Consider the following 27,760-nt stretch of genomic DNA (forward strand, 5'->3'; position numbering starts at 1 on the left):
TTGAGACATTTCATAAAGAAGGAAAAATAAAGAAAACTAGAATGAGTCCTTGTGATCTAAATGAGGGTGAAAATATATATACCAGTTGCTACTGTAACAAATGCCCACCCTTTGTCCACTTATCCATCCCTCTCATTTTCTCTCTCGTCATCCTTAAATGTGGCCTCCCAATTATCTGCGGATTGTTGTGCAGTTTGCCCACTGCCTCTCCCCCCCCCCCCCGAGATGTTATCATTAGGCATGTCTGTCAAATGGAGATGAGAAGATAAAGGAAGAAGAGGGAGGAAAACGACTACATCTTGAGCATTCACTGTCAGTGCTTTTTAATGTTTGCGTGTTTACATGGTGGAGTCCAGCAATGCAGGACGTGCAAACCAGAGTCCTGAAAAACACTAATAAAGGGAGTTAACAGGGAGGGAAACTACATGTGGTGGAGGCCCTGAGCCGAGGCACTGGGTGCTTGCCCAACCGCTAAACAGCAGACCAACTGGGGCTCTCAGGGCAGCAATGAAGGGAAGTTCAACTATTTAATGCAAGCTGTTGGAATTACTGGTAAACATGTAGGCACTGAAAATAAAAGGAAGTTTGTGGTTTGAGGTATGAGCGTGTCTGAATGAGACAGAAAGACAGGGGCGAAATGAGGCTGGATCATAGAGATTTATTACATGGCCGTGGCATCCTAATTAGCATAAAGACTGGCCTGGCCTACTCAAGCAGAGAATTAAAAACCCTAATTGTGCTGTCAGCCTCCCTCTGTCTTTGCCACTGTTGGCTCTACTTCATTCCACTCAGATTTGTTTCCTCCCACTCCAGCCGCCGTCTCCTCTTCTGCCTCTCTGTGCATCCATGCCATTTAATTGTTGGTGATAAACGGGGAGCAGGGTGTTCGTAATTGTCTCACAGATGAGAAATTGAGAACGTGGATTGTCTGGAGGAACAAGAGAATGAGTGGTCTTTTCTTCTGGAAGAGGATGTAGGGGAGAGTATTCATCAAATGTTTGTGTGAGATGGATCGGGGTGTTCTGTTTTGGTCCCGGCTGTGCAAGAATTGGACTGTTTTCCAAAACCCCATGACATGTAGATTGAAAAGTTTGTTTTAAACTTCTAAGGTCCTTTATTGCATACACCTAAAACCAGATATTTTCATACTCATATATTTTATGTAGTCTACTTTTAAATGGACCAGAAGTTACTTGACAGTTGATCCAAAAGCTATTTCATGAAAAGGTGTGGTCAGTTCCTTTATTTCAAATTCAGTCTTGATTCAAAATGTGCTGTTGAAACAAATTTGGTCAAAGGTGCTCAACATGAAAAACATATATGGCTTTAGGCTGTGAAAACAGAAGAAATAATGGGAGAAAATGTAAGAATCCTGGTGGTGCAATCTGTGTGAAATGTTCTGAGGAAAAAAAATGCACTTGTGAACTCGGCAGTGCAAAAACAAAAATGCCTGGTTGTTGGGTGATGTATAACCACAGGTCCATGGGGAAGACAAACCATGTCCCAACATCCAGTCAAGAGAATAAAACTCTTCAAGAGACCAGGGCGTAAATAAAGTCTGTCTTGAAGAGGAAATGTCATGAAAACAAATGCACAAGTTTCACTGCAAGAAGCCAGTGAAGCCTCGGGTGCCAAGAACAGAAAGTCTAGATGGGACTTGGCTAAAAAGAAAAAAATAGGAGGTGTAGTTCTGAAGGTTTTAAAGTTAGGATTTCTATGTGGAATTAAAATAATCAACAAGAGATTGCAGGGAAAGGTCAAATAGGTCAACTTCCAAAGCATCTGTAAATCATGGCAGAGACAATGTGGTGGTTTAGAAGTGTGGCAACCAGTGGAACAGGGTTATTGGTGTTTAATCATCCCACTAAAACATTGTGTTATCTACAGGCTAGCTATAATCTCAAATTAACTTAAATTTGTCATTAAACTTTTCAGAGGTTTGTGGAAGGAAACCCAAAACGTTTGACCCAAGCCAGAAAGTTTAAAACACAATTATCCTTAAAGCTGCACTTTTACTAACATGTTTTTATTTCTTCATATTTGTCAAAACTGTTGTGCCAGTATAAAATGAGACGACACATAATCTGTGAAAAGATGGAGCTCCTCCCTGAGCTACTATTGCCATCTGAAGAAATGTACTTCTCCCAGTCGAAAGCAGCCAATCAGATCCAGAAGAAGCATCTTAGTGCTGCCAATCAATGTGGAACTGTTTATGGCTACTCTAACTGCTGTTAGTACTATGGCTACTAGGACAAGGCAGAGGAGCATGAATTTATTTCACAGATTGTCATGTTACATGTTGTGACATGTAACATTATGTTACAACATAATGTTAATTTAAAAAAAATATGTAAAAGAAACTATTTTAAATAAAATCAATAGCTATAATTAAGTCGCGAAAAGAAAATACGTGTGTATTTGTACATATTGTGTACTATGGTTACAATGGGCTCTTTGCACCTGCTGCGCTGACATCACAACCGCATGCGCAAATGCGGCTCTCTTTTTTCCGCTTTGAGTTACCATGGCAGCTAGAAAAGACAAAGTCTTATTTCAGATGCAAATAAAATACTATGAACATTGTTGTCTTCCTAATATAATGGGCTTTTAAGTTTTCATGGATTTCCAAGCAATCCTGAATTAAGAAGACGGTGGCTTGTAAATATTCGTCGCTACCAGTTAAAGCTAACGCTGCACAGCAAAGTTTGCAGCTTTCACTTCACCCCGGATCAGCTTCTTCAGCCTAATTCTTCTAAAGAAGAAGGTAAAGGAGCCTCCTATATTATTTCTATGGAATCACTTCTGTATTCAGCCTGAAAGAGCGAGTGTACGGGAACGAGAGCAGACCAGAGCCAGACAGCCGAGCAACTGATCTGCCTATATAAACCACTGTAAACACTGTGCTGCTTCACAAGAAGCATGCAAAACTAATAAAGCGAAGTAACACGGAGACCTTAAGGAACACGGCCATATTTTTCTAAAAGCAACAACTCTGAACCTGAACAGTCAGCTGAACTAGAACTCTGACACCAGAGCTGCTCTATTGTTAAACTATGGGCTTGTTGTGTTTCCTCAGGCTTCAGAAGCAAAAAGCCTGAACAGTAAAATCCCCCGTTACTTGGTCTCTGACACTAACGACAATAAATGCACGTAATATACTTGAAAACAAGGTAAAAACATTGTCCGTTAATGAATGATGAAAAATGTTTAGATACTTAAATAGCACATTTTTACAAGAAAAATGTCAGAGAATATTGCCTACTAGCATAAGCTAAAGCTAATGTTAGCCACAAAGTTTAAAGAAAGTAAAACTCACCTTCGTATCTGTGTATAAGGAGGCGTACATCTAAAAACCTTTATCCAGCTTACTTGTCGGGGCTTCGGATCGATGTACATCATTAATTGTTACCTTGGACAAGCCCTGCAAATACTGAGTGTAAAGAGCCTTTTGCAATAGATCGGAAACGATTGAGCCGCTTTTCTCCGAACGCGGAAGCTGAGGTGCAAAGAGCCCATGTCTAGTAGCTCATCACCATCAGTGCGTAAATGGTGATTGACCATTTACCATGAGATTCAAACACATTCTTGAAAAGGGTGCCAAAGTCATCCACTGCCTTGAGGACACGAAGCACTGTGCACTGTTAAAAAAAAAAAATCTGTAAAAAAACGTAGTAAGGAGCCCTCTAGGGGGAACGCAAAGTAATAAAAAAATTCCCATGTATCCTGGAGGGCTCCGTACAGTAGAAATTTGAAGGAATTTTCCATTATTTTTTTTTTAACAGGTATTTGTATTGTATTTTCAATTTTACGCATTGCATCATGGGAACAAGAAACTTTGCGAAGCGCGAAAACTGGTCAGAGGACATTTCAAGCTCTGGCTAACCGGACCCCAGAACATCTATCTTTTGGACTCCGGTTGGATTAAGAGTTGGAATAATCTTTCCGGCACCTCCGTGGTAATTATTAAAAAAGAGGATCATTTTATGCTAGCGTTGGACAAAACGTTTGGCTCTGTTCCTCTTTAATCTTGCCCGGGATCTTCCGAGTCCTTGGCGAGTGACGCTCTCAGTGGGCGACGTGGAGCGACGGCGTGCTGCTAAAACGAAACAACAACAAAACGTGTTGACGTCACAGATCACGGAGTTTAATCTCATACAAAGCAATCGACAACAAAGCTGCAGAGGAACAGAGATATGCATTTTCTCATAAAAATAAGACACACAAGGGAAGACACACGAAACACATAAGACAGACAAAGGCGCCCACGTGGAGTAAAAAGATGGAAAAAAAACTCTCTGGTCTCGGGTACGGACCTGGAATTATAAACTAAAAGGTGTTTCCCTATTTAATATATGCAGTCAAGGCGTTCCGTTCTTTGACCACTCAGAGACTCCCTCAACACCCAGATATCCTGGGACTTCCCCCATCTCAGCTCCGATGTCTGGCTTTTATCTAAGTGAAAGGGCGGGCGACTTCGTCTTGGGCCGCGCCAGGTACGAGGGAGAGGCGCCAAAGAGTCTGTAACTCCTATCAGAGTGTAAATTTTATAGCTTTGTGTCTGTCAGCGGGGGAGGAAAAAAGGCCCTGCTTTGGCCTGCTTCTTCAGCTGAATTCCCAAATGTTCAACAGAAAACTGTTCCAAATAAGAGTATTGTATATAACTGTTACACATGTCGTGGATTAGCTGTATTAAGCACCAAACAATAATTATTTTCTTAACATAATGTAGAATAGATCAGAACACATTTTCTGTGTACAATGTTTTGAAATATTTGTAGTTAGTTGACGTTTGACTTCGTGAGACACGGCACAGTATGTAATGGCAAACTATTTTGTTATATTATTTTGACAAAAAGTTATATATTATTTTAAAATTATGTTTGATGTGCTTGTGGATTATAAAAGTAAAACGCGGTGACCGCTGTATCATTACTTATTTATTTTACCGAACTTAAAGTACCATATATTTATGCCGTTATCTCATGATGAGTTCCACTTGCTACCTAGATTTCATTTCTCCATCTTTAAAAGAATATTTGCCACATAGCTCCCTTAAATACAGGTATGTATGACCTTTAACTTTTTCTTTTTCGAGTTTTTCTTGACCTAGCTTCCCGCTCTGTAAGGGTTATGTGATCAGTTTTTTTTTTCTCTTCAAATCAAGTCAAACTGAAATGGGCGCGTGAAAGCTAACAGTTCATGGCGTCATGCTGCTTGTAATTGTGCTTTTTTTTTTGGCTGCGGTTGTCTTATTTGCTAAACATGATTTGATGTCCCGTTAACATGAATGCAGGTGGTCATTTAGCTTCGGTAAATATAGTTTCCATGTCCAGATCATACCTGTCAAGCTTTGGGTTTGAGAATACTCGAAATGCCGCCAGGAGTTGGGGGAGAGGGAGGTCGAGGCGGGGGGTAGAACGGCGAACGAACGAACGAACGAACGCGCGGGGAGAGGGGCAGCCATTAGTTAGACTAGAGGACACACGAACGAACGAACGTGATGGGGGAAGAGAGTGCACGACCGTTAGACTAGGCTAAGTATTCGGAATTTAATTGCCAGTCTTTTTTTTTTTGATGAAATTCAGGAATATGTTGAAAAAATTAATCTGGGTTTTAAAAACCTTATGGAAGATGACTTAAGAATCGAAGAACTTGACATAGCAATACAACAAATGGCAAAGGGTTAACCATTGAATTTTATACTTTCTTTTGGAAAGATTTACAAAAACTATTATTTGAGGCCCTTCTGGAATGCATTTCAAACAGTCTCTCTCCCACCATGAAACAGGTCTGATTACTCTGATCCCCAAAGCCAACAAAGATCCTTTATCACTAGACAATTGGAGTCCCATCACTCTTTTATGTACAGATTATAAAATTTTAGCACTTGTTTATGCCAATTGCTTAAACAGTGGATTAGGAACGACTATTAATGAATGCCAATTAGCGTTTTTAAAGGGAAGAAAATTCCATCATCATACTAGACTGATTTTTGATATGATTGATTATCGTAGTTTTGTTGACAGTGACAGTTTTATTTTATTCCTGGAATTCTTTAAGGCTTTTGACTCACTGGAACACTGCTTTATTATAAAAACCTTAAAATATTTTGGCTTTGGGGAGAAATTTTGTAATATAATCAGATTATTTTATACTAATATAAGTAGCTCAGTTTCTCTGGGAACAAGTATGACCCCTAGTTTCTTTATGTCGAGAGGAATCAGGCAGGGCTGCCCAATTTCACTTCAATTATTTATATTAACAACTCAAATGCTTACCTTACTAATTATGAAAAATTCAAATTTGCATGGTATTAAAATTTTTGATAAGGAATTCAAGATAAGTCAATTTGCTGACAATACAACAATTTTTCTAAGAGATAAAACTATGGTAGACATTGCGCTAAAATCTATTTTAATGTTTTCCGGAGCATCTGGTCTGTCTCTCAATATTGATAAATGTGAACTTCTACAGATCCATTCCGGCTCTGAGGCGTCTGTTGCCTCCATTACAGTTAAGTTCGAAGTTAAATACCTGGGAATATTGATTTCAAAAAATACTATTAAAAGAGAGGAGGAAAACATTGGAAGATGCTTGGAATATCATGAAGAGATCCCTGAGCCTTTGGTTAATTAGAGATCTGACTAATTTTAGACAAACTCTTCTATCCAAAGCTGAAGGAGTGTCTAAGTTAATTTATCCATGCCATTCTGCTTTTATCTCTGACAAAAATATTAAGAAAGCCAATTCAATAATCTTTCAATTTATCTGGAGGAACAAAACTCACTATTTACGACGATCTCATCTTATTAAAGATAATGATAAGGAAGGTATTAGAGCGTTAGATTTTGAGGCTCTGATTGGCTCGTTTAGAATAAATTAGCTGAAGACCTATTTGTCTCATTCCAACTCAATGTGGTTTCATATTCCTAAATCTATATTTAAAAAGCTCGGTGGCTTGGGTTTCTTGCTTAAATGTGATTTTGAATTAACCAAGATTGCTATTTCACTGTCTAAGTTTCATAAACAAGTTTTGCATTTTTGGAAAATGATATTTACCCACAATTTTACCCCACATGGATCTGTAGTATGGAATAACACATCAATAGTAATAAATAGAAAATCTATTTTTAAAACTGACTGCTATGAAAAAGGTATTCTATTTGTCACTGACTTCATGGGCAGTAATGGTGTTTTGTTAAATCATAAGAGATTTTACTAACAAATTTAATCTGAACTGTACTTATAATGAATATCTAAAAGTATGCAAAACTATTCCTGTAGCTCTTATTCATCTTATCCAAAACACCTTAAGATATTCAAATGTTACTTCATCTTTACCCAAATTGAAAATTGGTGAATATAGTGTGACTGATAGAAAGTGCAATAATGTTGTACTTGTGACTGTCTTCACATCTAAATTGTTCAATGATTACAATAATGGTACATTGGTAACAACAAATTTGTCTATAATTGAGAAGGCATTCTCCAAGTATGTAAAATGGCCGGTTTCACCTAAGGTTAAGGAGAGTCACTTCAAAATCTCTCACAATAATTACCCAGTGGCAGAACCTTTGCACAAAAGATTTAAATTTGATTCAACACATTGTACCTTTTGTGAATGTCCAGAAGAATCCCTTAATCACCTCTTTTTCCCGTCTCTTTTCTTTTAAACTATGGAGAGACATAAGAAATTGGTTGTTCCTTAAAATTGAAGACATCCCAAAGATAACCATTACCCACATATTATACTATGTTGATGACCTTGATAGTCAAATATCTGATGTGGTAAATATTAGGGCTGAAACGATTCCTCAAATGATTCAAGTTCCTCGATTATTAAAATCCTGATTATTAATTACCTGGGTAAGTAAAGGGTAATTAAAAACAAGATGTGAAAAAGTTCAAGGGAAGTGAATATTTTTGCAAAAAAGACTGCATATTTAGCCCAATAATCTTAGGATCTATGTATCTGTTTACATATTTGTATTTATTCTACCTTGGCTGAACAGAAAGTGGACATACTGTCGGTATTACCACACAGCAAAATGTTGTGTTCTGTGTTTTCTGTGTGTTAATTTCGAGTTTTCTGTGTCCTTGAGTCTCTTCGTTGTCCTGTCCTCCCCTTGATTGTTCCCAGGTGTGTCTCGTTCTGTGATTACCCGCTGTGTATTTAACTTCACCTGTGTTCCTTGTTCCTCGTCGGGTCCTTGTCAATTCAGTGTCTTGCTATTGTCATTCGTCGTCCAATGTGCGTGCTGCCTGTTTGGACTGAGTTTCTTCATTAAAATCATCATAATTCATCTTACCTGGGTCTACAGCGTCTGCCTCACCACCCCTCACCGCACCGTTCATGACACAAAAAAAGAGACCTCTTCAGGAAACAACATCAGCTGCAGCAGCAATGGGGACCTATTGAAGTACACGCTGAAACATTGTTTTGTCAGCGTCATATTTCTCGCCTTGTTTTACGGTAAATGATGAAGCACCAATACTTCTACGTTTTGTAGAGTTTTTAGTCTGAAAGCAGTGTCACTAATCCTGCCACCTTTTTCTCATTTCTCCTCATTTGTCAGGATTGCCAGCACTATTGCTCCTCTTACCATGGACCCTCCACCATAAACGCAGTAAGTTTTCTGTTAATCAAAACTCATATATGAATGTCCTCTTTAGTGATATGACCAAACGTCTAACTTCAATTGTGTTTAGGTTTCGGTCCCAGGACGTGAAGATGAGGGAAGACAAATACAGGAAGTGAAGAATGTGCTGATTGTCCTGCAGAATAAGATGGACTACCTACTTCCATCAGGAGATTTGTTGCCCAACTTTGCTAATATCACAAGGTAAGTCATCTATCCACCCAGGCATCGTCATTCAGGTATGAACGGAACCACAATCATAATGTAACATGAATACGAAGCAAAATGGTATTTCTATGTGATGTAATAGTTAGAAGGCTTTTTGTTTATTATTTTAACATCCCACTGAAACTTTGAACTCTTTTTCTCTTCAGGGGAGGACTTGCCTAAATCCAGGAGAGTGCTGGGCCTTTGAAGGTTCCCAGGGACATTTAGCCATCACCTTGTCTCACAGAGTCGTTATCAGTCACGTCACCTTGGGTCACCTGCCTAAAATGTTGTCCCCGACTGGTAACACCTGGAGTGCTCCCAAGGAGTTTTCTGTTTATGTAAGCCACAGATATCTGAATATTAAACAGCAGCACTCAGTCTAACTTTCAGAGATATTTATAAAGATATTTGTCTAATTTTGTTTTGCAGGAAATGAGGGAGTACGAACCTGGACTCACCTGGGAACTTTTTTGTATGAGGAGGATGGAGATCAACACCAGCTGAGCTGGGTCTGTGTATTTCCAGGTAGTTCTCTTTTTTCGTTTGAAAAAAAGAACTGCCTTGATAACAAGAATACACTCGTTTTTTTGTTTATTAAATCAAACTCGGAAATCAAATAACGGCTCGTAACAATTAATGTCTCGCTAATTTGGAAATTCGAACCAAGAGGGTTGTCACAAAATCATAAAAAGATGAAAGAAGACAATGAAAAAAAAGTACAACTAATAGGACATACATTTTGTGTAGCATTGACTGCAAATTCTGTAGAGAAGTTTGTTTTTATTTGTAATCATACCATGAGTGAACATATCTTATGAAATAGAGACCAGAACAAGAGAGCAGTCCAGATGTCATGTATGGGTACAACTTCGACAACCAAGACTTACTGCTAGCCGTTTCCATGATGCTTGCAGAGGAGTCTGCTGCCACAGCACTGGCACCTCGGATGATCAGAGGGTCTACTAGACAAACTGCCGTCATGAAGCGTGGTCTGCAGATGGAGTCTGAGGTGCTGGCAAACTATGCTGAGATGTTGAGGGTCAATGTGCTCCCTGTGGGATTCATTGTTCACCCTGACACATCATATCTTGGTGCAACTCCAGAAGGCAAGGTGTATGTCCCGTCAGAATCACCCCCGTTTGGACTGGTTGAGGTAAAAAGCAGTATGAAGAATGATGTGTCTCAGGTTGCTCACCTCAAGGTTCAGGATGGCCATGCTATTTTGAGGCGTTCACACGCATACTCCTGGCAGGTACAGGGTCAGCTGGCAATCACCGGATTGGAATGGTGCAACTTTGTCACGGACACGCTAACAACAGTAACTGTTGAGCGGGTGTGGCGTGATGAGTCTTTCATTGATCAAATGAAATCTAAACTAGACTTATTTTACTTCAACGCCTTCATTGATGTGTTCATGTCAATGCAATAAGAATTATAAAATGTGTAACTTACCCTTTTGTTCCTTTGCATTTCAAATATCCAATCTCAAGCTGTGTGTAAATAGTTGTTGTTGTGTATGATACCCTAGGTCAAATAAAATAATGTTCAAGCAGATAACTGGAAGTAGCACATGGCAACGTTTATTCGAACAGAGAACATCTTCTTCTCAGGTTTTTCAGCTCACCTCTCTTGTGCACCGCAAGAGCGCCACCAATGGCGAAATTGTTAACATAACCAGACCAAAAGTGTCTAACAATTGTAATCCTGGAGGTTCCATCATTTCCTTGTCTGGAACACCACAGCTCCTCCCCTGTAAAATCAATACTTCCCAATCAATTAAACATGTTTTTTTTTTTTTTTTAGTCTTTTTTTTACAAATATAACTGAAATCAAGAAACACTCTTTTTCTTTTTAAACCCTCAATTAGAGTTGCAATTTCAAATTCAGTCTATCAGGAGGTCGCCGGTTCCTCACTGGACGAGTGTTCCTTTCGACTGTAGATGATGGCAAGTCTATTGGTTGATTCCCAACAGTTTTTTCTTCCATCTGTTGATCCACACCTTTGGTTGTATCGAGATCGTCATCATTCCAAAAGTTTCCAGCAACCGAGTCTGTTTGTGTAAAATGAGCTGGATTTCCATTTACACCCAAAATCTGATTTACATGTTTTTTAACACACTTTCCATTCACTTCCACACTGTAAGTTACAGGACCCAGGACCTCTTGTACAACTCCATTCAACCACTTCTCCCCTCCCCTGTAATTCTTAACCAATACAGGTTGACCTACTGTGAAAACTCTCACACGTGGAAGAGTTGGTTCTGTTTTGTTTTGCATTCTCTGAGAGAACTGGGGTCTGATCAGTGACAGTCTTGTTCGAACCTGTCTTTTTAGAAATAACTCAGCAGGAGTTTTTCCTGTAGTTGTATGGGGTGTGTTTCGGTACCCTAAAAGAAAATTTGCAACACAGTGCTCAAGTGTCATACCCCCTACGGCTCGATTCTTTGCTAGCGACTTTTTAAGATTTTGGACTAAGCGCTCTGCTAATCCATTGCTGGCAGGGTGGTATGCAGGTGACTTAATGTGCTGCACTCCATTTTTTTTCAGGAATGACTCAAAATCTTGTGAAACAAACTGAGGACCGTTATCCGTTACAACTTCCTTCGGTAACCCGTAAGCAGCAAACAAATTCCTCAGTGTTTCAATGGTTTTAACTGAAGTAGTAGTATGCATAGGAATAATCTCTGGCCATCTAGCATAGGCATCCATAACTACCAGAAACACCTGCTTGTGGTCCTCTGCAAAGTCCAGATGGATTCTCTCCCAGGGGCTGGCAGCCCATTTCCATTTATGCACTGGTGCAGTACAAGGCATACTACGCTGCTTTTGACAAATGGTACATTCACTGACTTCCTGTTCAATGCACTCATCTACTGCTGGCCACCAGAATAAACTTCTGGCGAGGGATTTCATCTTTACTATGCCCCAGTGGTGTTCATGCAGTTCAGAAATCAACTGATCCCTTAATTTCTTAGGAACCACCACTCGTAACCCCCACAGCAGACAATCATCTTCAACAGTCAGCTCAAAACGTCTCTGAAAATATGGCTTCAGTAACTCATCCTGTACATGTTTAGGCCAGCCAGTTAACACCAACTGTTTCACCACCTTTAACACAGGATCTTTGTCTGTTTCTTTTGCTATCTCCCTTGAAGTAATAGGTAACTCGTCAAGGTAAGATACTTTGTAAATTGGGTTTGACACCACATCCACACTTGGTTTCATCGGTAACCTTGATAAAGCATCTGCGTTGCTGTGTTGCTCAGATCTTTTGTACTGAATCTCGTACTTGTATGCAGCTAGGATTAGAGCCCACCTTTGCAATCTAGCAGCAGCTAGCGTAGGCACACCTGTTTTTGGTCCCAAAATTTTTAGCAATGGCTTGTGGTCTGTCACCAAAATGAATTTCCTACCATAAAGGTAGTCATGAAACTTCATAACACCAAACACTAAACCAAGTGCTTCTTTTTCAATCTGTGAGTAATTTTGTTCTGTCTTAGTTAGCATTCGGGATGCAAATGCAATCGGTCTTTCGCTTCCATCTTTCATTTGGTGACTGATTACAGCACCAACTCCATAAGGAGATGCATCACATGCTAAGATAATTGGTAGCTCTGCATCAAAATGTACCAAAATTTTATCAGATTGAAGAGCCTTCTTTGCATTCTCAAAAGCATTTTGACAGTTTTCTGACCAAATCCAGTCTGCATCTTTGTGTAGCAACGCTGACATTGGCTGGATCAGAGTCGATAAGTTTGGTATAAACTTCCCATAGTAGTTTAACAGAGCCAAGAATGACCTAAGTTCAGTTACATTTCTTGGAACTGGAGCCTTCTGAATGGCAGTTGTCTTTTCCTTCATAGGATGAATGCCGGTGGCATCAATGACATGTCCTAAATATGAAACACTGTCTTGCATGAACTCACATTTTTCTCGCTTTACCCTAAGGTTGTAGCTTTCGAGCCTCTTAAGGACCTCTTTTAAGTTAGTCAGGTGGCTTTCTGCATCTTTACCAGTTATCAAAATATCATCAAGATAGCAGATAACACCATCCATACCCTGAAGTACTTGATCCATTATTTTCTGGAAAATTGCAGGAGCACTCGCAACACCATAAGGCAACCTGTTGTATTGATATAGCCCTTTGTGAGTGTTTATGGTCAGGTAACACCTAGACCTGTCCTCTAACTGGACTTGCTGGTAAGCCTGAGATAAGTCTAGTTTGGTGAATTTCTGACCTCCTGCTAATTTTGCAAACAGATCTTGCGTTTTTGGGAGTGGATACTGATCCACGTTTAACCATGGATTTATGGTGACCTTGTAGTCTCCACATAATCTCACACTGTCATCCTTTTTAGGTATGCACACTATTGGAGCAGCCCACTCACTGTAATTAGTGGGTGAAATAACTCCTTCCGCCTCCAATTTAGTCAGTTCCTTTTCCACAGCTTCTCTTAATGCATATGGAACATTTCTTGGTTTATGGAACTTTGGCACTGCTTCTGGAGCAACATGTAGCTTAGCTTTAATACCCTTCAACTTGCCTAGCTCAGGGTTGAACACTGATGCATACTGAGCACATACATCTTCCACTGTTTCTGGAGCTACTCTGTTCACCTGTGACCAGTCTAGCTTCAACTGGCTAATCCAGTCTCTACCCATCAAAGCAGGGCCTCTTCCTTTCACTACTAACAGTTCTAGTTTTTTAGTGGTCTCTTTACATTTCACTTTTGCCACAAATTTACCCATCAGCTGTAATGACTCTTGGCTGTATGTTTTAAGTACACAGTTTGCTGAACTAAGTTTGACTGATTTAAATCTGCGCTTATACAGATTTTCAGATATCACTGACACTGCGGCACCAGTGTCTAGTTCCATCTTCACTCTTGAACCATTTACACTGACATACACATAATAAGGCTTTACAATGTCCCCATTACCTGTGTTCATTTCAAACAGACCATAATCTGGACTGTCCAATGTCTGATCTGGAACCGTGTCAGAATTTGGTGCAGCTTCCATCTTGCACTGAACCACAACATCACTGGCTGCTCTGTCTTCTCTGGCTTGATGTGACAGAAATTTGTTGTCATCTGAATCCCCTTTAAACTCCTGCCTGTTGCCTGGATCTGCATACTGGGGCGCACCTTCATGGGGGTACTGCGGACCGGGCCAGCTGCAGACATCCTGCTGTTGGAGAACGCCGACATCATGGCGCTGCTTGAGAGCGCTGGGTCGTCTCTGAATATCCAGATGCATGGTTCCCTTGGTCGTACTCGAACGGCCTCCTTCTTTGCGTGTTCGACAGACTTTTGCTATGTGTCCCTTCTTCTTACACTCATGGCACTCGCTTTCTTTAAACCTGCAGTCATTTGGGTTGTGACTTTTTCCACCGCAACGATAACAGGACTTCCCGGTAGCTGTATTTTTCTCAGCTTCGCGGTATTTTGTTTTAGCTTTCTTGTCCACTACATGAGCTTTGAAAGCTTTCTGTGCAAATTGCTGTGCACTGTCCTTAGTTACCTCAAAGGATTGCGCCATTTCTACAGCCAGCGGCAGCGTCAAGTCTTTGGTGTGCGCGGTGCTGAGCAGCCGATCTCTGAGCTCACCGCTCTTTACACCACAGACGAATCTATCACGCAGTGCTTCATCTAAGAAAGTCCCAAATTTACATGTAGCTGCTAATTTTCGTAAACTAGCCACGTACTCACTGATCGTTTCGTTGTCTTTTTGGTTTCTTCCGTGAAACTTGCACCTTTCTGCAATAAAGTTCGTCTTTGGTACGTAGTGCCTCTGCAGCAAATCCACCAACTCCTCGTAGCTTTTCTCTGACGGTTTATCTGGAGCACATAGGTCCATCAGCAAGCTATGGGATCTTTTCCCCACCACCGTGAGAAACACCGACTTAGTTTTCTCCTCTTCAGTGTCCAAGTCGTTTGCCGCAAAATACTGCTCGAGACGCTCGCGGTAGTTATCAAAACTTTCCTCACTTTCCTCGAAGTGAAAATCTTCTGGCTTTCCAAACGCCATCTTTGTAGCTCTGGTTCGGCGGTCCTTTCACTCACCAAAACGCTCGGCTTTTACGGTCCCGTGTGCCTCTATGGAGCCGCTCCGTCTGCGGACTCTGTGCCTTCCAACTTGAAACATCCCATCCTCGTCGCCAAAACTCTGTTGTGTATGATACCCTAGGTCAAATAAAATAATGTTCAAGCAGATAACTGGAAGTAGCACATGGCAACGTTTATTCGAACAGAGAACATCTTCTTCTCAGGTTTTTCAGCTCACCTCTCTTGTGCACCGCAAGAGCGCCACCAATGGCGAAATTGTTAACATAACCAGACCAAAAGTGTCTAACAATTGTAATCCTGGAGGTTCCATCATTTCCTTGTCTGGAACACCACAGTTGTTACTCATGAAACATACACAGATGTGCGAATTTCTTTAAAAGGCAGTCGCATAGGCCTGTCGCAATAAACGATAAATCAATTAATCGTACGATAAATTAAAACTATCAACGTCATTTTAATTATCGGCATTATCGTTTCTTCCGGTCTTTTTCTCTTTCTGTTGATGACACTGAATGAAAAAAAGGCTCAACTCCGGTGCTCTCCACTGACCCCCTCCCCTTCCTCATTTCCTTAGTGTAATGCCCAGCGCACACTACACGATCTTAGAGCTGTCGGCCCATTTTCAAAACCTGACAGACCACACATTACCCGACAGAAATCCTAGGTATAACTGTTCACCACACAGCGGGTTCAATCCTGCTGTGTGGTGTCCAACAATGGGCACAAAATAATGGCTACAAGTCCAGTGAACTAATTTTAAAACCAGACATTAATCAATGCTTTACTACAATCTACCTGCAATGCATATGGCTCTAGTGTCAGTCCTGACTGAATGAAAATCGTTATAACCTATTTATGTCACGTTAATGAAGAACAGCTGAAAAGTTACTGGGTTTATCAACTGTGGTAGCAATTTCGCTCCAACTCCTCCCCTTGTCATTTCTATATTCTTTGCATGTTGAATAAACATTAATGTTGTTTCCACATATCATCTGTGTCAGCTGTTTGGGATTCCCCTCTGTAATTTCCCCTCAGAAAGCACGGAGGAGAATCCGCTCTTTCTGATTGGCTACCTGTCACATTCAACAGGCTGCGTTAACTCTCCCAGTCGGGGAAAACCCCTGATTTAGATCAGAAGGGCAAGGACGATCTACCATAACACACCACACAATCTTAGAAAGACCAACTTTCTGAAATTGTCGTAAGGGGGAAAATAGGAGCAAAAAACCTGTAGTGTGAACTATTGCATCAGATAGTCGGATGTGCCCATCTTCTCTATTTAAATCTAATGATTACTGAAGGGCAACATAGTATACAGACTTCATAATTTGCACCCTTTTGGTTGAATGCAGTATTTACTGTATTTCCACTTTGGCTTTATGCTGTTTAGATTTTGTTCAAGTGTGTTTTTTGTTAATGGAGACTGAGAATCCTTTTTGTTTTTGGTTGTTTTGTTTATTTTGTTTATCAGTTCCAGTGTCAAGTGTTCTTTTGAAAATAAAGTGCATCTATCTTTGGCAAGAAATCGCATGCATTATTACGTCATTTCCATTAAATCAGTGTAAAAAGGTCTTCAAACAATATTATCATTTATCGCAATAATTTTTGAGACAATTAATCGTTCAGCAAAATTTGTTATCGTGACAGGCCTACTCGCATAATTTACGAAAATTTGTTTTCTTAACTGCAGTTGTCTTGTAACCTGTGTTTTAAAATTGCTTCTTCTTAAGGTTGTCTTAAGTATTTGCAACTATTGTTGTGTAAATTTGATATATATTAATTTGCAGCATGATTTAAATCAGTGTATAGTGTACAATTATAAGATATGAGATAGTTAAGGGTTTTTTGTTTTTATTAGATATTGTAAATTGTACTTTGTTTTCCTTGCAATTCAACTTAAACAAGAAAATACAAAAATAGTACAGTATGCTGCTCAAGTGTGTTTTAATTGATTTTTTAAAAAAGTCTAGACATTTAAATAATTTTTTACATAGCACTACAACAATTAACATACAGAAATAATTTAGTCTGCAACACAAAATAGGTCTTGATAATTTGCCAAAACACAATAGTTGTGCCAGATTTGATTGACAGTGTCATAAAATTTTGGTGTATGGTGGTGAGGAAAACGCAGCAGGCTCAGGATGAGATGAGATATGGTGGTTTAATAATAATCCAGGAAATAAACACAGTCCAAAAACGGTCCCAAAGCCGGGCAGTACGGCCGAGTTGAAGCCAGGGCTCGACGCCGGTAGCAACAGGTAAACGAGGGACGAGAAAACAGACTGGGCACACGGAACGAACAAACGCCAAGAGCGGCAAGTACCGACAAAGACAGAGATACAGGTGACACTAAATACACAAGAGGTAATCGGGGAACAAGACACACCTGGGAATAATCAAACGGGAAAAGACAGGACAACACAGAGACACAGGAAACTTGAAATAAATACACAGAAACACACAGATCACAACAGACAGTTCCTATTAAAGTGAGAGGCACCGGAGAATGCCAGATGTGGTAGCACTTTACTCTCGCGATTGCTCGCTCTACAATGATTCGCAGTCGAACAATGGTCTGGGTCTCCTCTGTCTCTTTCTTGCTGAACTGGCCAGGATGCCTAAATGGTGAGTTTGGCTCCAACGTCATGAAATAGGTCTTGAATGAGGAAGCCTTTATTTGCCATGACTTCATCTCCCAGCTCAAGCAGAGGAAGGATACCATTGACCTTCGTTATTTCTTTGTCTGAGATGCAGCCTGTGTACAATGCTGAAATAAATGTCACCAACCCATAGGGAGCAACTCCGATCAGCCCTTTCAGAGTGGTGTGGTTCCTGTAGGCAGAGAACATTTCAGACTGTAAGGTGAGGGATGATGGCGTCTCCAGAGCAACTTCTGTGCAGTCCAAGATGACACGGACATTTGGAGAGAACTTCAGAGATCTCTGAGGCATACTAACGACTCACAACTAATCCACAGGTTGATGGAAGAGAACACAATGAAGAGGTAGTTGGCCCAAGTGATGGTCACTTGGCTGACAGTAGCTATGCTGACTTGAAACATGTCAGCAATGAGCTGCTCCTTCATGCCCACTGCTACCCTGAATGAGTACATCAGGAACTCATCGATCAGAGGGATGCACCAGGCAGGGCTGGCTTCAGCACATGCTTCCTCTCCAAGTTTCTGTGCTCTGGTCCAGTACACAAGGCGTGATGCAGAGGATGCAATGGACTCCCAGAAGATCCAGAACAAACACTCGGATAGAAATTTGGTGTAGAATCGGATCTGGTCATCAGAGGCACAGTAGCGGCTAAAAAGTGTGGCAGACAAATCCACTTTTTGAAGTCTGGCGTCCAACTCCTTGATATAATCCAGAGCTTCATCAAGTGCACCTGGGCAGGAGATGGGGAAGGTGGTCTGGGAACCGAACACAGAAGGGAGGGCTTACTCTGTGTAGTGGCAGGACATGTGTACTGTGTATGACCTATCCTATTGCACTGAAAACACCTTACATCTTGTTTTGAGGAGGAGTAGTTCTTAGCAGGATTGGTACAGGTCCCTGTTCATAAGCTTTCTTACTAAGACTTCTTAATGTCTCTGTTGTCACAGAATACTGTTCTGGTTCTCTAGACAGTGTAGACATTGTACATTCATGCTGAATATCCTAAAGAGTTTTCATTTCACTTGCTATCTGTCACAGTGGAGGCTGGAACTAAATACTTTGCTAAATACTAATACTAAATACTTTGCTTGCAAGCCCAAGTAAAATATAGCAAGATTTTCTGTGTAAGTACTTTGTGCATCATTACTTTCAAAGCCTCTACACTGGTCAAAGTCAGCATGTCCTACGTTTTCTGACCTATTTGCTGCCTCACCTGAGCTTGACTGTTCTGCAACTGTTCCATCCCCTGTGATACCTGGAGGTATGAGACAAAAAGGATGGTTTCACATTAAACATTTTTGAGCATCCATTAAAAGGGCAAGTTATTGCTAAACTTTCTTGTATGTGACCACTTAGGTGAGAAATTAGCCCTTTGACATCTGCATATTCTGTATTACAAAAATTTAATGAGCATTTTAACTGTACAGATATACTTTGACTTTGGGTTTGTCTGGTCTTTCTGTCTGAATGTGTTCTTGACATGTGAACAGCAAAGTAACGGTATGAGAAAAACCTTCTTCCACATTTTTATGGCCACAGGAGATAAACACATTATTGACATGTCTGTGACATCTGCAGTGCTTCAAATATTTAGACGATGAGATGCATGTAAATATTACACACAGACATAAAGACGACTTGGCTTCGTTGCGGTAAAGTATGACAGTTTATAAGCTGGGCTATAGGTAACAAAAAAGCATGAGGATGCAAAAAGGGCATATCAGTAAAAACTTCAAATTAAATGCCGACCAAAATGCTTTATACATGTCAGTTTTTGGGTCTCAGTAATGTTCATTCGCTTATTTTATTTCAGTAGTTTTTATTTAGAGGTCCATTGTTGAAGTACAAATTAACTGCTACTGTATCTTTGGACCTAAGTTTCAATAATTAGAAGTTCAGGGTTCTGCTTGAACTGCACTAAATATAAAGTACTACTGTCATTTAAATATTTAGTAGTTGTCACATATGTTTGTACATACAAATTAATAAACTTATTAACTACGCAGGATTTTAGTCATTTTATGTACTTAAGGCTGCATTATGTTAAATCAACAGAAATTCCTTTGTGTTTGCTGATGCTGACATCACACCTGTGGAACTTGTATGTATGTATGAAACGTACATCACAAGCGTCTTGGAATTTTTTCATCAAAGGAGAAATTTTTAACTGAATTTTCTCATTTGTGCTTGCGGATTTCAGAGAGGAGACACGTCCAAGAGTTCAAGAGAGTTTTACTACATTTCAACTGAAATACAGTAAAAATACAAGAATGAAACGTAAGTATTTTCTTTGAATATTTATCAAGGAAAACTCGATCACAATTTTGAAAAGATATTATTATTGGTTTGACAGAATTATTAGTGATTTGTTAATGAAGATTGTCGGTTAGAAAACGTTTTTTCAGTTTAAGATGGAAAAGTTTTGCTTCTTGTTTTATGTAAAGATTCAAGATATCAGGACTGTTGTTTTTTAGTTTTTTTGCATGTTTGATAATGGTGAGAAGGAAGAAATCTGGAAAAATTGGCCCCAACAGTTGACTTGAAACTTTTTTGTTCAAAGTGATTTCATGTGAAAATGTGAAGATCACTGAGTGTGATAATTGTCAGAAATAACACCGTGACTGGTTTGGCTCTAAACATTAAATAAATGAGAAATAAGTTTTTATAATTTAAAATTGAATAGTTTGTTTTCTATTTTATGCAAAAATATCAAAAAGATTGTTTTTAGTCTTGTATATTTGACAATTTGTCTGAAATTACCAAAACAGTTACAAGGTCCAAATCTTGAAAAATTTTCTCCAACTGTAGATTTAAAAGCTGTTTAAAGTTAAATTAAAATTTAAGACGGAACAGTTTGATTTCAGTCGTATGCAAAGATAGAAAAAATATATATATAATTATTGTTTTTGCACATTTGATAATGGTGACAAGAATCAAATCTGGAAAAATTTAAAAGCTGTTCAAAGTTATTTCATTTGAAGATCAATGACTGTAATAATTTCCAGAAATAATGCTTTGATTTGCATGGGAATAAAGTTAAAATAAATGATAGTTTTAAATTTCATGAATGGTTTTAGGACGCTGGAACTGATCAATAGTTATGTGATTTTGTCATATGTTTGATATGCTTTGTGTTAAAGTCACTGACCAACTTTCCATGCCTCTGTTTTGGTTTAGAAATTTTGAGAAGAAGTGTTCGACTGGTGCTAAATGGGTACTATGGAGCTGATGGAAAACCAACGATCTCTTATCATGAGACCAGGATCAGGTAAGCCGAATCAACAGAAGTATTAAATTCAAGACATGGCAAAAATATTTCTTCCCCTTTGAACTTTTTACTTCTTTTCATGTAAAAACCACAAACTCATGTGTACTATTTAACAATTTAGCAAATAAGAAAGAAATTGTTATTTTTTTGACAAATTTCTGTAGCAGTATATTTTTCAGCCTTTGAATTCTGATGCCTCTAAATTACGATTGTGATGTATGTTCCATACATACATCACAACTGCCTTCTGATGTCACTTAATTAGGATTCAGTTAGGAATAAACACAGTAGAGAAATTCAAGTGTTCAGTGACTGTAAAAAGTATTTATCATCTTGAATGTTTTACTGTTTCATTACTGTTGAAATAAATAATGTACAACAAAATTTGACTTTTAACACAAAAAAAATACTAAAAAAATGTAATGTTGGCTGGACCTTTGTTGAATTAGGTCAGTCACTTTTAAAAAGCGTGAATATTTATGCAGCCACTTATTTTAGGGAAAATATTGTTTATTTGTTGCTATTATTTTTATATAGGTTAGTTTTCACTTTGACATTATAAGGTCTTTAGTATATTTTTTAGATCAAAAAAGCCCAATTTTGGTAAAAAAGCTTTAAAATGATAAAACATACAGGGGGAGTGAGTATTATTTATATGCACTTTACAGCAGTAAATTACAGGTAAAAGGACCTGAAGGACCTCAGTTTGAATGCAAATTCAAACTAACTTAAAAATATATGATGGGAAAAATTAAAATAAGAGGCTGTGCAGGAAGGGTTAATTTACAGCATAGGAAAATACTACTGTACATAAATTAAAATTGCAAACTCAGATCAAAAGAGATATAGAACTAAGTATGACTGATTAAAAATTACCAAAGTTTGTGTTTGTAATGTGATAACGTTGAATAATAACCCAAGTCTCCCTTGAATAATAGATTCTTATTCTCAATGGTGACTTCCTGGTTAAGTAAAGGGTAATTAAAAACAAGATGTGAAAATGTTCAAGGGAAGTGAATACTTTTACAAAAAAGACTTTGCATATTTAACTCAATAATCTTAGGATCTATGAATCTGTTTACATATTTGTATTTGTTCTACCTTGACTGAACAGGAAGTGGACATACCGTCGGTATAACAACGCAGCAACAAAAGAGACCTCTTCAGGAAACAACATCAGCTGCAGCAGCAATGGGGACCTATTGTTGTACACGCTGAAACATTGTTTTATCAGCGTCATATTTTTCGCCTTGTTTTATGGTAAATGATTTTCTTCTACAAACAGCCAAGTACCAATATTTAAAGGTTTTGTAGAGAGTTTTTAGTCTGAAAGCAGTGTCACTAATCCTGCCACCTTCTTCTCATTTCTCCTCATTTGTCAGGATTTGCCTGCATTATTGCTCCTCTTTCCATGGACCCTCTGGTTTCTTCACCCCCCACCATAAACACAGTAAGCTTTCTGTTAATCAAAACCCATATATGAATGTCCTCGTTAGTGATATGACCAAACATCTAACTTCAATTGTGTTTAGGTTTCGGTCCCGGGACGTGAAGATGAGGGAAGACAAATACAGGAAGTGAAGGATGTACTGATTTTCCTGCAGAATAAAATGGACTACCTTCTTCCATCGGCAGATTTATTGCCCAACTTTGCACTGAAATCACAAGGTAAGTCATTGCTATCATAAATCTGACTGAATGTTTTAAGCTTAGATGGTTTTAATTCACTTTCTGTGTGTGTTTGAAAACAGGAGCAAAGGTTTTAGAGTGGATGCCATTAGCCGCACATTCTGGCCAACTACAAAGACTCAGTTGGTTTGGGTTTGCACTAGAAGAGCCATTTATCCACCCAGACATTGTAATTCAGGTATGAACTGAACTGCAATCATAATGTAACATGAATATGAAGCAGAATGGTATTTCTATGTGATGCAATAGTTAGAAGTCTTTTTGTTTATTATTTTAACATCAGACTGAAACTTTGAACTCTTTTTCTCTTCAGGGGAGGACTCGCCTAAATCCAGGAGAGTGCTGGGCCTTTGAAGGTTCCCAGGGACATTTAGCCATCGCCCTGTCCCACAGAGTCCTTATCAGTCACGTCACCTTGGGTCACCTGCCTAAAATGTTGTCCCCGACTGGTAACACCTGGAGTGCTCCCAAGGAGTTTTCTGTCTATGTAAGCCACAAGTATCTGAATATTAAACAGCAACACTCAGTCTAACTTTCAGACATATTTATAAGAATATTTGTCTAATTTTGTTTTGCAGGGAATGAGGGAACCTGGACAGGAGTGGACTCACCTGGGAACTTTTATCTATGAGGAGGATGGAGATCCTCTTCAGACCTTTGAGCTACCGGTATGTTTATCCCAGTTGCTTTTTTTAGCTACTTTGCTTAATCACTTTGCAACATATTTATACCCATTGAACTTTTCAGTGTTTTGATGTTAAAAATATAAACATCATCGTATTCTATTGAGACTTGATCAGAAAAACATGCAAACAGAAAGAAGCTCATATTTGTGAACAAGAAAGAAAATTATACATGAAAAAAATAGCTCACGCTCAGTCAGTTTGAATATGGAGCATCTAAAAAATGTAATTTTTAAAACCTTGCCAGATTCCGTTTTGTATTTAGGTCTGGACTTTGAGTATGAGGTGCTTGATCTAAACCTTCCCATTATATTGCTGGCTCTGTGTTTAGGGTGGAAGGTAAACCTCTGACCTAGTTTTTAAAGTGTAACTTACCCCTTCATCCCAGGCAAATTTTGAAAAATATCATCAAAGTGGGTAGGACAAGAGACACTTTCGAGTGTGGGGATGAGTGCTGAGTGGGTGGGGCTGTAATCTGACAAAAGAAGCGCTGTGGTAAACGTATCCACTTTGTCGCTATATTTATATATTTTTCAGGCTGGTCTAGGGACGTTTTTTCAAAACAGTTAGTGGTAAATTAGTGGTAAATCTAGAGAGTCTTTTTCTCTGTTGTTGGACACTGTAATGGCGATAACTCTCTGTTGCTTGGCTGCAGACAGCTTGTCTGCCCTGAGCGAGCAACGAGAGCGGCCATTAGCTGCCATAAGCTTCTCCCGCTTCCTCAGCTAGTCTCACACAGTCATCCTCAACACCATACCCTCACCAACACTAAGAGCAGAGGAGACCCATCCCATTCTGTGTCCACATTGCAAACAAATCACACATTTGTAAAATTGAATAATGCTATCAATCAATGCTTACCGATCGCCATGGCAATGCTGGCAACAACTCCTGAGTGCCACTGGTTTTAGGGGGCTCTGTGCTTTGGTTACCTTAATGACAAAATTGTACCAAGCCCTACTGCTGCAACCAACAGTAAAATTAAATTCCCTAAGAACCGATTGACCGATGACGATGAGACCAGTAATGAGATGGTTTTAGGCAAATTAATGCCTAGCTGAAAGATTTGCACAAAAAATGTCCTTTTGCACAGAACAGTCTATCTATTTAGATAGAATGCCAAATAACATATTTAGACAGTTTGTCAGCAAAAAAAAGTTGATTTGGGAGTGAGTTTCACTTTAAGTCTTCTGCAGGTTTTCTTCCAGGACTGATCTGTATTTATAGCTATTTCCATCTGCTGATGAAGACCACCCTCATCACCTTCCACTTCACAATTATATGCTTCTTTATGTTGGACTATTACATAAAATACCAATTAAATACATGAACATTTGTGGTTATATGACAAAATGGGAAACGATTGAAGCAATGTTGGTGGTGCTCTTGCAAGGCTTTGAAATCTCAAAATATTTTGCCTCTAATAAACTCCTTCTTAGCTCTACTATACTATATTAAACTAATACATCATTTTATCATTACAGAGCCATGAAAAAGTGGCCTTTAGCTTCATAAAGCTACGGATAAACAGCAACTGGGGCCATACAGAGTACACCTGCCTCTACAACATCAGAGTCCATGGAGAGATCGCATAATGAAGAGGTGGAGAAAGAGGATGGATATAAGGGTAAGTATGGACAGAGGTAAGTTTTCAGACTTAAATTTTTACATTTCTTTTGGAAAATTTTTATTTTTCAAAATGCCTGCCAATTAATTTAATTAATTGACAGACAAGTTTTTCTACCCACAAACACCTTTGTGAGTAGAAAACAATCATTTGTTACTGGGTAGAAGCAGAAGAAAGAATTGGGGTACAAAACAGGGGTTTAAAATTTCAAAGGTGTAGACATCCATTTCATTCATCCATATTTTGCATATCCGGACTACATGTGCCTGCATTTTATTATAACTACAACTAAATTATAGTTATGTAGGCATGCACCTCGTGGTCGCCGGGGCAGAAACGCGGGCATGGAGGAGTTTGAAGATTTCATGGAGAACAGCTTCCTTATGGCTTCAAGGCGATTCTGGTCCACCACCTGGCATCTCAGGAGGAGGAAGTGGTACAGCACCAACACTGCTTACAGTGGGGATGCTGTGCTGCTGACCTCAGCTTGGGACAGTTTGAGTTGGTGGGCAGAATACTTTGACGGTCTTATCAATCCCCCTAGTGCATGTCTTCAAAGTCTGGGGATTTTGGTCAGGCTCTCCAACCTCTGGTGCTTAGATCACTGAGTTGGTTAGGTCTTCATCCTGGTCGTGGAACACTGGACCAGCTCTACACCCACAGCAGGCTCTTGGAGGGTGCATGGAAGTTCGCTCAGCCAGTCTACATCTGCTTTGCGGACTTGGAAAAGGCGTTCGACTGTGTTCCTCTGGGAACCCTGTGGGAGGTTCGCTAGGTCCTCCCAGTGGGTGTCGGAGCTTGGTCTGCATTGCCGGCAGTAAGTCGGGCTTGTTTCTGGTGAGAGTTGGCCTCCACAAAGGTTGCCCAGATCCTGGATTCTGTTTATAACTTTTATGGACAGAATCCCTAGGTCCTTCCGTGGAGTTGAGGTATCCGTTTTGGTGGCCTTAGGATTGTGTCTCTGCTTTTTGCAGACGATGTGGTCCTATTGTCTTCATCAGGGCGTGACCTACAGCCTTCGCTGGAGCAGTTCGCAGCCGAGTGTGAAGCAGCTAGGATGAGAATCTGTGACCTGTTAGATTACTGTATGACCGGTGTCTGAGCTTGGTCTTCATTGCCGGCAGTAAGTCGGGCTTGCTTCTGGTGAGAGTTGGCCTCCACAAAGGTTGCCCATATTCTGTTTATAACTTTTATGGACAGAATCTCTTGGTCCTTCCGTGGAGTTGAGGTATCCGTTTTGGTGGCCTTAGGATTGTGTCTCTGCTTTTTGCAGACGATGTGGTCCTATTGTCTTCATCAGGGCGTGACATACAGCCTTCGCTGGAGCAGTTCGCAGCCGAGTGTGAAGCAGCTAGGATGAGGATCAGTGTCTTGTTAGGTCACTGTATGACCGGTGTCAGAGAAGTTTAAATATTGTGGGGGAGGAGTCCCGGAGGAAGACTCAGGACACGTTGGAGAGACTATATTGCTTGGCTGGCCTAGGACTGCTTTGGGGTTCCCCGGATGAGCTAGCAAGTGGCTGGGGAGAGGGAAGTCTGCACCTCCCTACTTAGGCTACTACCCCTGCGAGCAAACCCGGATAAGCAAAAGAAAATGGATGAATGGATGGATGGATACAACTAAATTGAACATTTGTAACAGAATGTTAATATTTTTTCTATAATTGGATTGTTTTGGATTCAGTGTTTTCTCCAGGTGATCTGGTTTTCCACAAAAACAAGGGTTAGCTTTAGAGCAGTGGTCCCCAACTTGCTGCGGACCGGGAGGGGGGAGGGGGGGGTACGCGCAAGACTTCGGAAATTTGCGAGGGTGGGGGCGCGCCTGAGACGACAAACACCGATGCTGTTGCTGGGCTCAATTATGGCGCACAAGACGTAACTGACAGAATGCGGTAAAAGGATTTTCAAAACAAAAGATCCTCCAGACTCAACACATAAAACAGAAGTATTTAATTATTTCTTTCGCGGCCCGGTACCAATTGGTCCTATGTGAGCACCTCGGTGGTGCTGGCAGTCTCTGTTTGTTTGTCTATGGCAGGGGTGTCAAACTCCAGTCCTCAAGGGCCGGTGTCCTGCAACTTTTAGATGTGACTCTGCTGCACCACACCTGAATGGAATAATTAGGTCAATAGCACGGCTTTGGAGAACATATCTACACAAGGAGGAGGTAATTAAGCCATTTCATTCCAGTGTTTTGTACCTGTGCCACATCTAAAAACTTCAGGATGCTGGCCCTTGAGGACTGGAGTTTGAGACCTGTGTTTGTGTTTTTTGGATTGTCTATGTACAGGTTATGGTGCTGTGGATCTGGAGCTGGCTGTTTTTTCTTTGCCATCAATCTCTCAACGCCTCCTGGCCTCCACAGTGTGCTGCTCTGCTGCTGGATTTCTTCCCATCCTTGTCATGCACAGTTGAGTTTTCTCTTTAATTTTGTATCTTGGCACTTACACACGCATCATGTATGAATATTCTTGCTAAGTTTGTGTTTTGTGTTTCGCAGGTCCCAGGCATTGTGTTTGTGTCTCTTTTCTATCATCTTTTTCTTCGGCCAGTCGAGGCAGACGGCTGCCCATCCTGAGTCTGGTTCTGCTGGAGGTTTCTCTCAGCTCAAACTGAGATTTCCTCTCCACTGTCGCCATGTGCTTGCTCAGGATGGGGGATGTCATCAAATTGGTTTCATGATCAATTTGATGGGGTTCGCCGAAGACCCCTCCGGGGAATCGTCACCTTAACGTGGTGGAGGGGTTTGAGTACTCCAGTGAACCTGATGGCTGTCTATTATTATTTTTATTTTATTTAAATTTTTGCCATTAGAGAACTTATGATCTCTAATGGCAAAAACTAGAGACCTAATGGTCTCTAATGTCAAAGATGGCTTCAGGGTGGAGTCAACCAAGAACGATTCAAACTCTGT

The 27,760-nt window shown here is 40.0% G+C and overlaps 1 long non-coding RNA gene across 1 annotated transcript; it reads left to right on the plus strand.

Moving 5' to 3' along the window:
* Positions 1-17,398: 17,398 nt before the first annotated feature.
* On the plus strand, positions 17,399-27,503 carry LOC116720697 (uncharacterized). The gene is made up of 3 exons (XR_004339443.1): positions 17,399-17,409; positions 20,768-20,774; positions 27,464-27,503. It is a non-coding gene; the product is annotated as an uncharacterized LOC116720697 (long non-coding RNA).
* The last annotated feature ends 257 nt before the right edge of the window (positions 27,504-27,760 follow it).

Source organism: Xiphophorus hellerii, chromosome 5 (genome assembly GCF_003331165.1).
Source record: "Xiphophorus hellerii strain 12219 chromosome 5, Xiphophorus_hellerii-4.1, whole genome shotgun sequence".
NCBI classification, from domain to species: domain Eukaryota; kingdom Metazoa; phylum Chordata; class Actinopteri; order Cyprinodontiformes; family Poeciliidae; genus Xiphophorus; species Xiphophorus hellerii.